Here is a 10316-nt window from a genome sequence, read left to right on the forward strand (position 1 = left end):
AAATAGACAATATTCATAATAAATCGAAATTATCGGACGATTACACTACACTGAAGTTATAAATAATCAATGACATGAATATACATTACATTATATTGAAAAGGCAGGATAAGTAATTTATTAACATATGACATACCTTAGGTTTCAATGCAGGTATTTTGACTAAATGATAGTCATATATGATAACAAGTATTACCATGATTACAAGAAGACTTGGCATGATATACTTCAAGAAAGTAATAGATACACTCGCCTTTCCCATTTCATATGATTGCTTTTGGCTTGTTCTTTCAGATATTGTCTACTGAAATTTGATTTTTTTTATTATCAAACATATGCATAGACATATTGGACACAAATCATGTGGTAAAACTTTGCGGTATTGAACGCGCATTGATTTATAATGAAATATGTATAAATAATTATCATGTTATTGAGGATACATTGTAGTGTAATAGAAATCCATACTAAGACATGTAAATTGCTTTTATATCTTGCATTGCAATATAAGTATAGAACGACTCTGACAAAATCACTTCTCAATATAAGCTTTTTCCTGTCAATTAGCAAATCAAATAATAAGACATTTAGTTTCCAAACGTTATTGTTAATCGAAATCATTATTTTCTTTGATCAAGAATCACCACAATGTAGCAAATTACTTCAAATTTATAATTATTGCAGTGGTCGTTAATGGTACTATCACTGAACAGTAACTGGTTTTGATCATCTTACAGTTTCTTTTCTGTGTATATGGCATTGTATTTGCTCATATGTTTAAATGAAGGAAGGAACGAAACATACTAAATAATTACAAGTTCCAGCAAACAAAAATAATAAAAAATACATAAAGTATAATCAACGTCACATGGCTTCGAAATAATGGTATTGGTTGTTAAGATAATATATTCAGCTCTGAAATATATAGCAAGTTGGAGCAATAATGCTCTATTTTATGCATTCAATCCAGCCATGTACACTATGTGAAATGGTTTTTTTTGTAAGTTAAATGTCGGAAAAATATGTTGTCCAGTTTTTTTGGAAATTTATCGTCGAACATTTTATTTCATTTCCAACAATCCATTATGGGAATCTAAGTATATGACCAGTAATAACGAGCCTTCCAGATATCGATAAACTTGGAACATCACTGCTACATCATGCTGCTTAAAAAAGCTATTACTAATATATCAAACATAAATACTTATACAAAAGCCGTAATGAAAAAAAGTTCAAGAACATGCAAAAAACGTATGGCAACAAGTGACAAAACAAGTTACAAGAACAAAAAAAAAACTGACAATAGTCAGGCAATTGACATTAAAATCGGAACATGTTAGTGTTTAGGCAACCAGTTCTGTACAATACTTCAGGTTAAGTATTTTTGACATAATACGATGATGTTATTTAAAGATCCTGGCGTTGCGATTAGAAATTTTAAAATCGCATTAGATAGGATAGATAAACATTAAAAATTCATAAAAAGTAAAACTAAACTGTTTATGCTATCATTTATCTTTAATAATGAACTACTTTGTTTATAGTGTTTTCGGGGGCAAAATAATGTTTATATGTTTTCCGTTATTTTGCGTATTGAGTGTTGACATGCCTCGTCAAGATTTAAGTTTGGTGATAACCAGCCATCATAACCAACAATGTTTGCATACCCACTGATTAACTGCTCAATCATTTACTAATGCTCTACTTTGATATTATGATGTATAAGGTCAGACATGCATACCTGTTCTGTAATTTTACACTTTCATAATTTGAGTTTTCTCATTGTGTAGCTATAAAAAGTATGTTTTACCTAAGTTGCCATTCAATTATGGAAAGTGTAGGCTAGCTAGCAGCGTGTTCCATTACCGAGCGTGAGTATCACGAGAAAAGTTAAAGCATTTAGAGACATTATGCTCTCATGCTCCATGTTTGTGTTGTATCTCCTTCATTAATTAGCCACATAAGGTGCATAGATGGAAAAGTTGTGTGAATATAGTGTCAAATTAAACAGTCGTACACTCACCGTGATCACAGATATTTGTAAGATGAATAAAAGCTATACGTAGTGATATCATACAATCACACGCTGCCACGTTGTAACTTAGTCTCACCTAGTGTTGCGTGTAGTAGATATGCTATACCAACTCTGTATATGGGTAGGTTGTTATCAGCATCGTGTTAACTATTAACGAAAAACACCTAATAATATGCACTATTTTTCTATCTTATGTGCGGGTAATCTTACTCAATTTTGGAGGCTTATTAATATAATTCTTCCATACATACCCCCTTTACTAAACATAAGCTTCGCAACCATTTCTATGTCATTTTTATTTTGTTGCCTTTGTATTTATTCAAGCTTGAACTTGAATTCTTTATTGTAATTGAGTTTAATTAATCTCCAGTTATATCGCAAACCTATAGAGTCACGTTTTAATCTAAAGCAACTATATTAAAAGTTAATTCAACTATATTGAAATGTGATTTAATGTGTGTCGTCACAGCGATGGTAAGACGTGTATATATGTATGTGTGTGCGTGTGTATGCGTGTTGTCTATCAAGGGGTCAAAACCCGACCTCTTGACCTCGAAACAGTTCGTGTGAAAATGATGGAAGAAGCCATTAACATTTAGTCAGTAAACCCGCACACGAGATTGAGATAATATTAAGAGTGTTGCATTAATAGGTAACATATGCCGATACCTTGTGTCAAGATACATCATTAAGTAAGTTATTTGGTCACGATCTCCTCAATTACAGAGTTGGTATAGCATATCTACTACACGCAACATTAGGTGAGACTAAGTTACAACGTGGCAGCGTGTATGATGTCACTCCATATTGCTTTCTTTATGTTAAATATAACTGAGGTAAGTGTACGACTCTTTAATTTGACAATATAAGCACACAACGTTTACGTAAATATGCTTCGTGTGGCTGAATAACTACAGAAGAAACAACAAGGTACCTGATTACAGCCAACACCAGCATGATTCTATCCTAGAAATATGCACTCAGTTATCTTGTCTAGAATAGAAGTTCTAGAATAAAAAAACAACAATTGAATCCCTGCAGTGGTGTTTACGCATGTAATTTTGTTGGTCTGAGTGTATGTTAATAGGATGTATACATATTTAAATTCGGCAATGGCATTGAGCTCAATATTTTTCAAAATGAATAGTGAATAGTGTCGATTAGTGCTGACAGCATCTTGTCTCTGAATGTTTTCAATCTTATTTGTTATACCCACGTACACATTCTTAAACTATAGAATCTAAAATTAAGTGAAACATATTTTTTTATTCCTACACAATGGGAAAATACACTTTATAAAAAGTCGATAACAACACAACGGTATGTATGTTCGATCTTATACATCATAATAAGGGGATTGGGATGTATAGAGAAGAGCAAATATTTTCGAGAAAATCTGGTAAAATCACAAAATGTTATCTATTGATAATGTGTTTAAGTAAATCGAGGAAAGCCATCCCAATCCCCTGCACATGGGCTTATGTTCCTGAGTACGAAGGAAAACAAGCTGTTGGTTTCAGTTATGTCATGGCTTAGATGATGAACTTAGGTCAACGACCTGGCTTTTGCGCTCCAGGCAAACTGAACAGTCAAGCTAGTCCAGTATGTTTTCACATCCTTACAGTAGTTCAATATTGAAGATGGTTTGTAGTCGGTTGTATTGGCTTGTCTTATAGTTTGGTTAAAATGACAAACCAGGGTTTGGTATGCAGACTGAAGTGGCCTCAGCAGTTGTAGGACAACATTTAGAGTATGACAAAAACTCCAAAGAGCCTCAACCGTCGATGGCCGCACTGCCAACTCCTACGTCAACGTCATCAGGTGAAAGTTGTGGAGATACGGTAACGCTAACGCGTGACCAAAAATATGACAGACACAAAATGAAATGTTATTTCATTCCGGCATGATCTGATGAACGCTCGTAGATAAGTCATAAAGATGCTGACATGTTTTGCATTTGTTGTAAGCCATACCCTGATTTGGCCGATAAAAGCAGTCCGCTATTTAAAGGGACAACAAACTTCAGGTTGGATCCATTGAAATCATATGAAAAAACACAAGAAAACATGGCATGTACTCGTCGCTATTTTCGTTATGTTTGGGCAAAACAAGTTGCAGAAAATAAAACAGGCTAACATGTGCCCAAACCTGTTGACAGAAACCCCTATAGGCAAGGCAGTATCAACATTAAATGCCGAATAGAGGGAGAAAGTTATTTAGGACTGCTTATGCGAAAAAGGGTAAAACCATTTTCTGACTTTGAAATGATGTGTGAAGTTCAGGAGCTAAATGGCCTGCAAATAGAAGAAAATTAGAAATATAGCCAGCTTTAAAATGTTTAAAGCTATTGTTGAATGTCAGAAGAAAATTATGCAAGATGAGATACTGGAAGTTAACTTTCTTAGCATTATTGGTGATGGGTCAACTAATGCAGCTGAGATAGAGCAGGAGATTGTTTTTTTCTGAAATATGTGAATCCCACTGATAGCATGCCAGTATGTAGACAAGTTGATACTGTACCACTAGAAGCAGCAAATTCTGATGGTCTTTTGCAAACTTTGGATAGTGGGTTATCACAGGTTGGACTTAGTTTTGAAAAACTCAAGCCTGATAATGAGGAAATTAAGCGAAGCTTGGTAATGGCTAATTTTGATGGTGCTTCATTGAATGTTGGTAATAAAAATGGTGTTACAAAAAAATTAACTGACATAAATCCTGCCCTGGTATCCTTACAGTGCATTGCTCATAAATTAGAGCTAGCAGTTCTAGATGCTAACAAAGATAATCTGGCTGTCATGGGTAAGTTTGAAGAAACCCTGAAAAGACTCTTCATGTTTTACCACTACTCACCTAAAAGAAGAAGAGAGCTGAAGGACATCTCTGGTGGTTTGGAACATGATCTGTCTCACATAAGCGGAGTGAAGCAAGTACGCTGGCTATCTAGTAAGGAGCGAGCAGTAAAAGCTATCAAGAACAATTATGAGGCCAGTTGTGACTCACCTGGAACATGCTAGTACAGATAAAAATTCCAGTACTGATAATTCAAGCCGTGCAAAGGGCTACTACAGAACTATCGCTGTAATCAAGTTTGTAAGACTGCTCCATTTCCTGCTCAATTACTTACCTATATTAGCAAATCTATTTAAGACAGACATACTAGAAGAGACTTACCTGGCATTGAATGCAATAAAAGCATATCCTGGCAAGAATATGAATGACTTCAATGACAATTTCAATGATGAAACACTGATGTTTGGTAACATTAAACTTCACAGGTCACAGGGAAGGCAACCAAGTAGTGCATTGGATGCAACATACATAGACAAATTAGTTGACAACACAATAAAATACATTAAAAAACGGTTTGAAATATTGGAGGAAAAGCCAATTTCACTTCTCATGATGATATTTAACTTTCAGAAGTGGCCAATAGATAACCATCTTCTAGCTGCATATGACAATGATGAGCTTACACAACTACTTATGGATTACCTGCACATTTATTTTTCAGAAGGTGGGAGAGATAGAATTTTTCATCAGTGGCCTGCACTGAAGGTACATTGCAGACAATGGCGTACAGCAAAACTTATATATAGCTTGATGTTGCAAACAAAGCCTCCTTATCTGACTGATATGCTGAAACTATGCTAGAATTTGTAATGGATGTGTCACCCAGTACAGCCAGCTGTGAGAGAGCTTTCTTAAAGCAGAACATCGTTAAAACTCAGCTAAGAACTTCACTGACACAGGAGTCTCTACGCAATCAGTTAATGATCATGCTTGAAGGGCCTGCACTGAGGGACTTCAATCCCGATAGTAGCATAACCCGACGGCTAGAGAGCAGTATTCGCAAGAAACACATTTTTGGACATAAAATAAAGTAAATACGGATAATCAAATTGATAAACATATTATTGGACAGTTCTGCAAAGTTAGATTCATAAGTAAATACCAAATGCACATTAAAAAATACAATACTGTATGTACACTGTGTCATAGTAATAAAAATTCATGACAATAATATTGAGGGCTAGTGATTACTTAGTCAGGGCTAGTTGATTATCTTAGTGACTAGTCCTGGGCTGGTGAGTTTTCATAAAAGATTTCAAGCCCTGATGTAATACAAATGCCAGAATATGCAAATTAATAACAGCACAGTAATAAACTGAATTATTATGGTATAACACTCAGCAAAGTTTATTGATATAATAGTCATGAAAAGATAAATCAGAATTCGTCATGCATCAATCAGTTAGCCAGTGCAGTGACAGAGAACGGGGAAAAGGGGGCGGTCGCACCTCAAAAAAATGTTGACCCCATCCAAAATCGAGCTGAAAGCCATTGTGTCAGCAACATTTTCCCCTAAAATGCAGGAGTTAGCGTTTCAGAGGGTGTAGATTTCAAAATTGTTGAGGGGGAGCATGCCCCCGGACCCCCTAGAAAGGTTGCGTGAGGTTGGTGAGCAGATTTCTCGAGAATATTATTACTGTTTGCAGTGTTGCTCCACAATATAGAACATATGAACAGTTTGCCGTTGTTTGTCACATTTTGGGGGCAAACCTCCATTGCTGTAACTATTAACGATCTATTTGACTCACTACTATGATATGACATGCACGATAGTTCGACGTCGTCCACTAACAGTCTCGCAAATTGTATAATCTGAGCGCGAGAATCCATGTGTGTTAAAGTAGTAGTGATGTCGATGCTCGAATTACACAGCACAGAAAGTTCAGCTCACTATATCATGGGACTTATCTTAGTTCAGGTTATACACTTAGCTGAATCAGATAACAACAATTTGCTGGATACAAAGTTCAGCTCACCATATCATGGGACTTAGTTTAGGTTATACAGCTGAATCAAATAACAACAAGTTGCCGGATACATTAGCGATTCTGCACGACTGAAATTGTTTACTCAGATCAAGCACTTCTCTTGTCGAATATCGCCACTATCACCTTGACCTGTAACTTTTTTCACAACTTTTATATTGGTAATGCAATCGGTTCTCACCTTTTTGCACTAACTTACCAGTAAAACACTACATCATTCAAGAAATAAACTAATAAACTATATTAGTCTCCAATAAACTATAATTACACTAATAATTATAATTGTTAATGCTAAAATTCAAATATGTCTGTGTTGAATTATTGATCACAAAAGTTATAAGTTTTGTCAATTTAAATTATAAAACCAAGAAACAATGTCTCATAAACTGTGTCCAATATATCTAGTCGCAATCCAATATTTTGCCATGCTCTACAGCCATACAGAAAAACTCTCGCAAAGATGTATAAAATTACATTGTATACTGGCCGATGATTAATCTAGCTACATCAAATTCTAAAGATCCTCCGAGAGACTCAGAAAGATGTGCCGTTAATGAGGGTAATGAGATTGTGGGAATTACAGGAAAAGAGAATGATGTCAGGCAATATCTGAAGCAGACGTGAAAATGTGTGACAGAGATGTTTTGGATAGTTTCAACAAGACTCAGGCATGAAAGAGGTCCATAGCAATAAGAAAAACCTGCATTTAATTCTATCAGTGTTAAAAAGCTCCTTCCACCTTCTACAATAGGACTCCTCAGTCTTACCCACTTTTTTGAAAAACACGTTTCAAAATTAACAATTGAACTTCCAAAAGTGCCAGTGGACCAAGTAAGGTTATATTCCAATAGTTGCGATATTACGTATTATATTATACCAGTATATTTATGGTGTTAATCCATTGATTTAATTGGTCCAAACACAACATTTGCATATGCAATCAATGGTATAGTGGCTGTTATTGCACGGCTAAACGAAGTGGTCCTGGAACATGAATTGACTACAGGTTTAATACGGGAATACATAAGACCGGTATTATTTAATTTTTAGGGAAATATAGTGTTTAAATTTTAGAAGAATATTAAAAAAATTACTGAATTAAAAACATCTCAAAAGTTATATAATCATAATATTGCTTTTTGTTAGCATCGGTCGTTGGGTGATTGTCGTTCGCCACACAAACCTAAACCACTGTCCCTTAACACCTGGAGGTGTCTAAACGAACGCCAGAACGCTGTGTTCTACGTGTTGTGACTTTGAGATGTATTGCGAACCTCCAACAAAGAAAACATGATCTTTAAGTAATAGATGAGATTGAGAGATTGAAGGACAAAAAAAATGCAAGAAACTACGAGTCACAGGCAAAACAATAACAACCGGTGTCCGGTAGCGCCGTTCAAATTCCAGCTGACAAAATTGCACCCGGGTAATTGCCATCTGTTTCAAAGAACACGGGACAACGCAGAATTCTACGACGATATATGGTATTGTGATTCTCCACTATTGGAGATGATGAATCTAATGTCGATAGCTAGCCAGAGTTGAGACAATGCGTATTATGTACGTGTCACAAAAACGATGAGAGAATCCGATCTTACACCAGAAAACATACCACAGAACAACGACAAAACTTGTCAGTCATACTGTCTCAAATCTGTTGTTATACCGAAGGTATCCAGGTCAGATGTTGGAACTGAGGTTGCCGTGCCGGTCGCCGTACATGATACACCACGTCCCGCCGTGTCTCAAATTTTGGTCGACCCAAGTACCGCTGAACGCCAAATATCCATAGTTACAGGTAGTATGACCAGTCACAAAATCGGTTTATTTCACAACTGTGTTTTCAGTGGGCACATTACAATCCAAATTGTACAAAAACCGGAATGAAAACGTGGAAAATTACCCAAATTGTACACGACCCTGTATTTCAAATGCGTTAACGCAGTCAGTAAATGGTCAGAAAGGTCATTTTTTGTTATTCTGTTTGTATTTACGCTGCTCTATTCACCATGTATTTCTTTTTGTTTTAGGGGCAAAACCCCTGGACTTGGGGAGTTGTTTTTGATTTGGTGAGCATTGTCTAAAATGTATACATGAAATAGTAACTTGTTCGAATTTATTATAAACATAAAATTCAAAATATGAAAATAATGAAGAACGGATGTTGTTCATCAACAGAGAAACTGCTACGTCATGAATAAATTAGCAGAATATTAAAAATTAAGCATAAAGTGTTCGTACGACTTCTAGAATTATACCTTTTTTATTTCATGTAAATTTAGTAAAAATGTTGCCGAATACGACTCTTGTCTGCGAATTATGGAACGTAAAGAAATGTCACATGTATTGTAACCATGTAGCACTATATAAATTATTTTTGTAATCTGTTACACAAGATAGTTTTCCATATTGCGAAGTTTCCACCAACATATGTGCGTATTATAACTGTGTAATTATCTTTCCGATGTTCATTACAAATGAGAAATATCAGCGTTTGTGTATAGCCATCAATATGTTACTTCTAGCCATGTTTGTTGATTTCCTCTTGCAGCCCTTAGACTAATGACAAATAACCAGCCAGTGAGCAACTTAAAATCCGGTATGCTTGACTACCTAGGTGACGGACGACAATTTGAAGACTACCTGGTATAAAACTGAGTGATCATTAGGACTACTGTAATTTGTATAGGACGTTGACATGCATTGGATTGTTCTACCATCAATGTGATACACATTGATGTGACATGTCTACCATTGCATTAACTATGAACACTAGTTATAGTGAAAGAACACTGTGCTGCTGTACTTGTAACAAGAGCAATTTATGTATTGATGACTAGAGCTGATATTGTATAACTAAATGAATTGCTGTATATTTATACAGGTTAGTGTAGAGGTCACCATAACTTGTGCGCAAAATTATTATTATGGTATTGGTATTCTATTGATTTATTGATTTCAATATGCACTAAGACATGTTTAGTTTCATCTATACCCGAATATAGATTTTTCTTCTCTGGTGCTGACGACTCACTATTCAGTATTCAAATTGGCTCATTGCAAGATTTGCCCCTCGGTAAGAACCTAGTTTATTGCTTGCTGTCACTCCCCTGTGAGACATCACTGTGACCAGTTCAATAAGTCAGTCAGTCAGTGTCGCCATTGTCGAACCCTCAAAGTCTGGTATTGTATCTATAGTGATTTTTGACATGTTGTGTCTGGAAACAGTAGTGCATTATCAGTGCTTCCAACATACTTCGTTAGTAAATTATTACTCTTGTAAATAGATATCTCGATTCCGATAAGAAAAATGCCAGACATGATTCAACAGGCTAGACAGGAAGGTAATAGTAACATGTTGACAAATGTATGTGCCAATCTTCAACAAGTGAATTATTAATTATTATTTAGGGCAAAAGGTCTTTGATATTTTCTGTTTTTTCGAA

The 10316-nt window shown here is 35.4% G+C and overlaps 1 pseudogene; it reads left to right on the forward strand.

The window, feature by feature from the left end:
* Nucleotides 1-4524: 4524 nt before the first annotated feature.
* LOC146735488 (zinc finger protein 862-like) lies at nt 4525-6056 on the forward strand (annotated as a pseudogene).
* The last annotated feature ends 4260 nt before the right edge of the window (nt 6057-10316 follow it).

This window comes from Saccoglossus kowalevskii, chromosome 12, assembly GCF_978046115.1.
Source record: "Saccoglossus kowalevskii chromosome 12, keSacKowa6.1, whole genome shotgun sequence".
NCBI classification, from domain to species: Eukaryota; Metazoa; Hemichordata; class Enteropneusta; family Harrimaniidae; genus Saccoglossus; species Saccoglossus kowalevskii.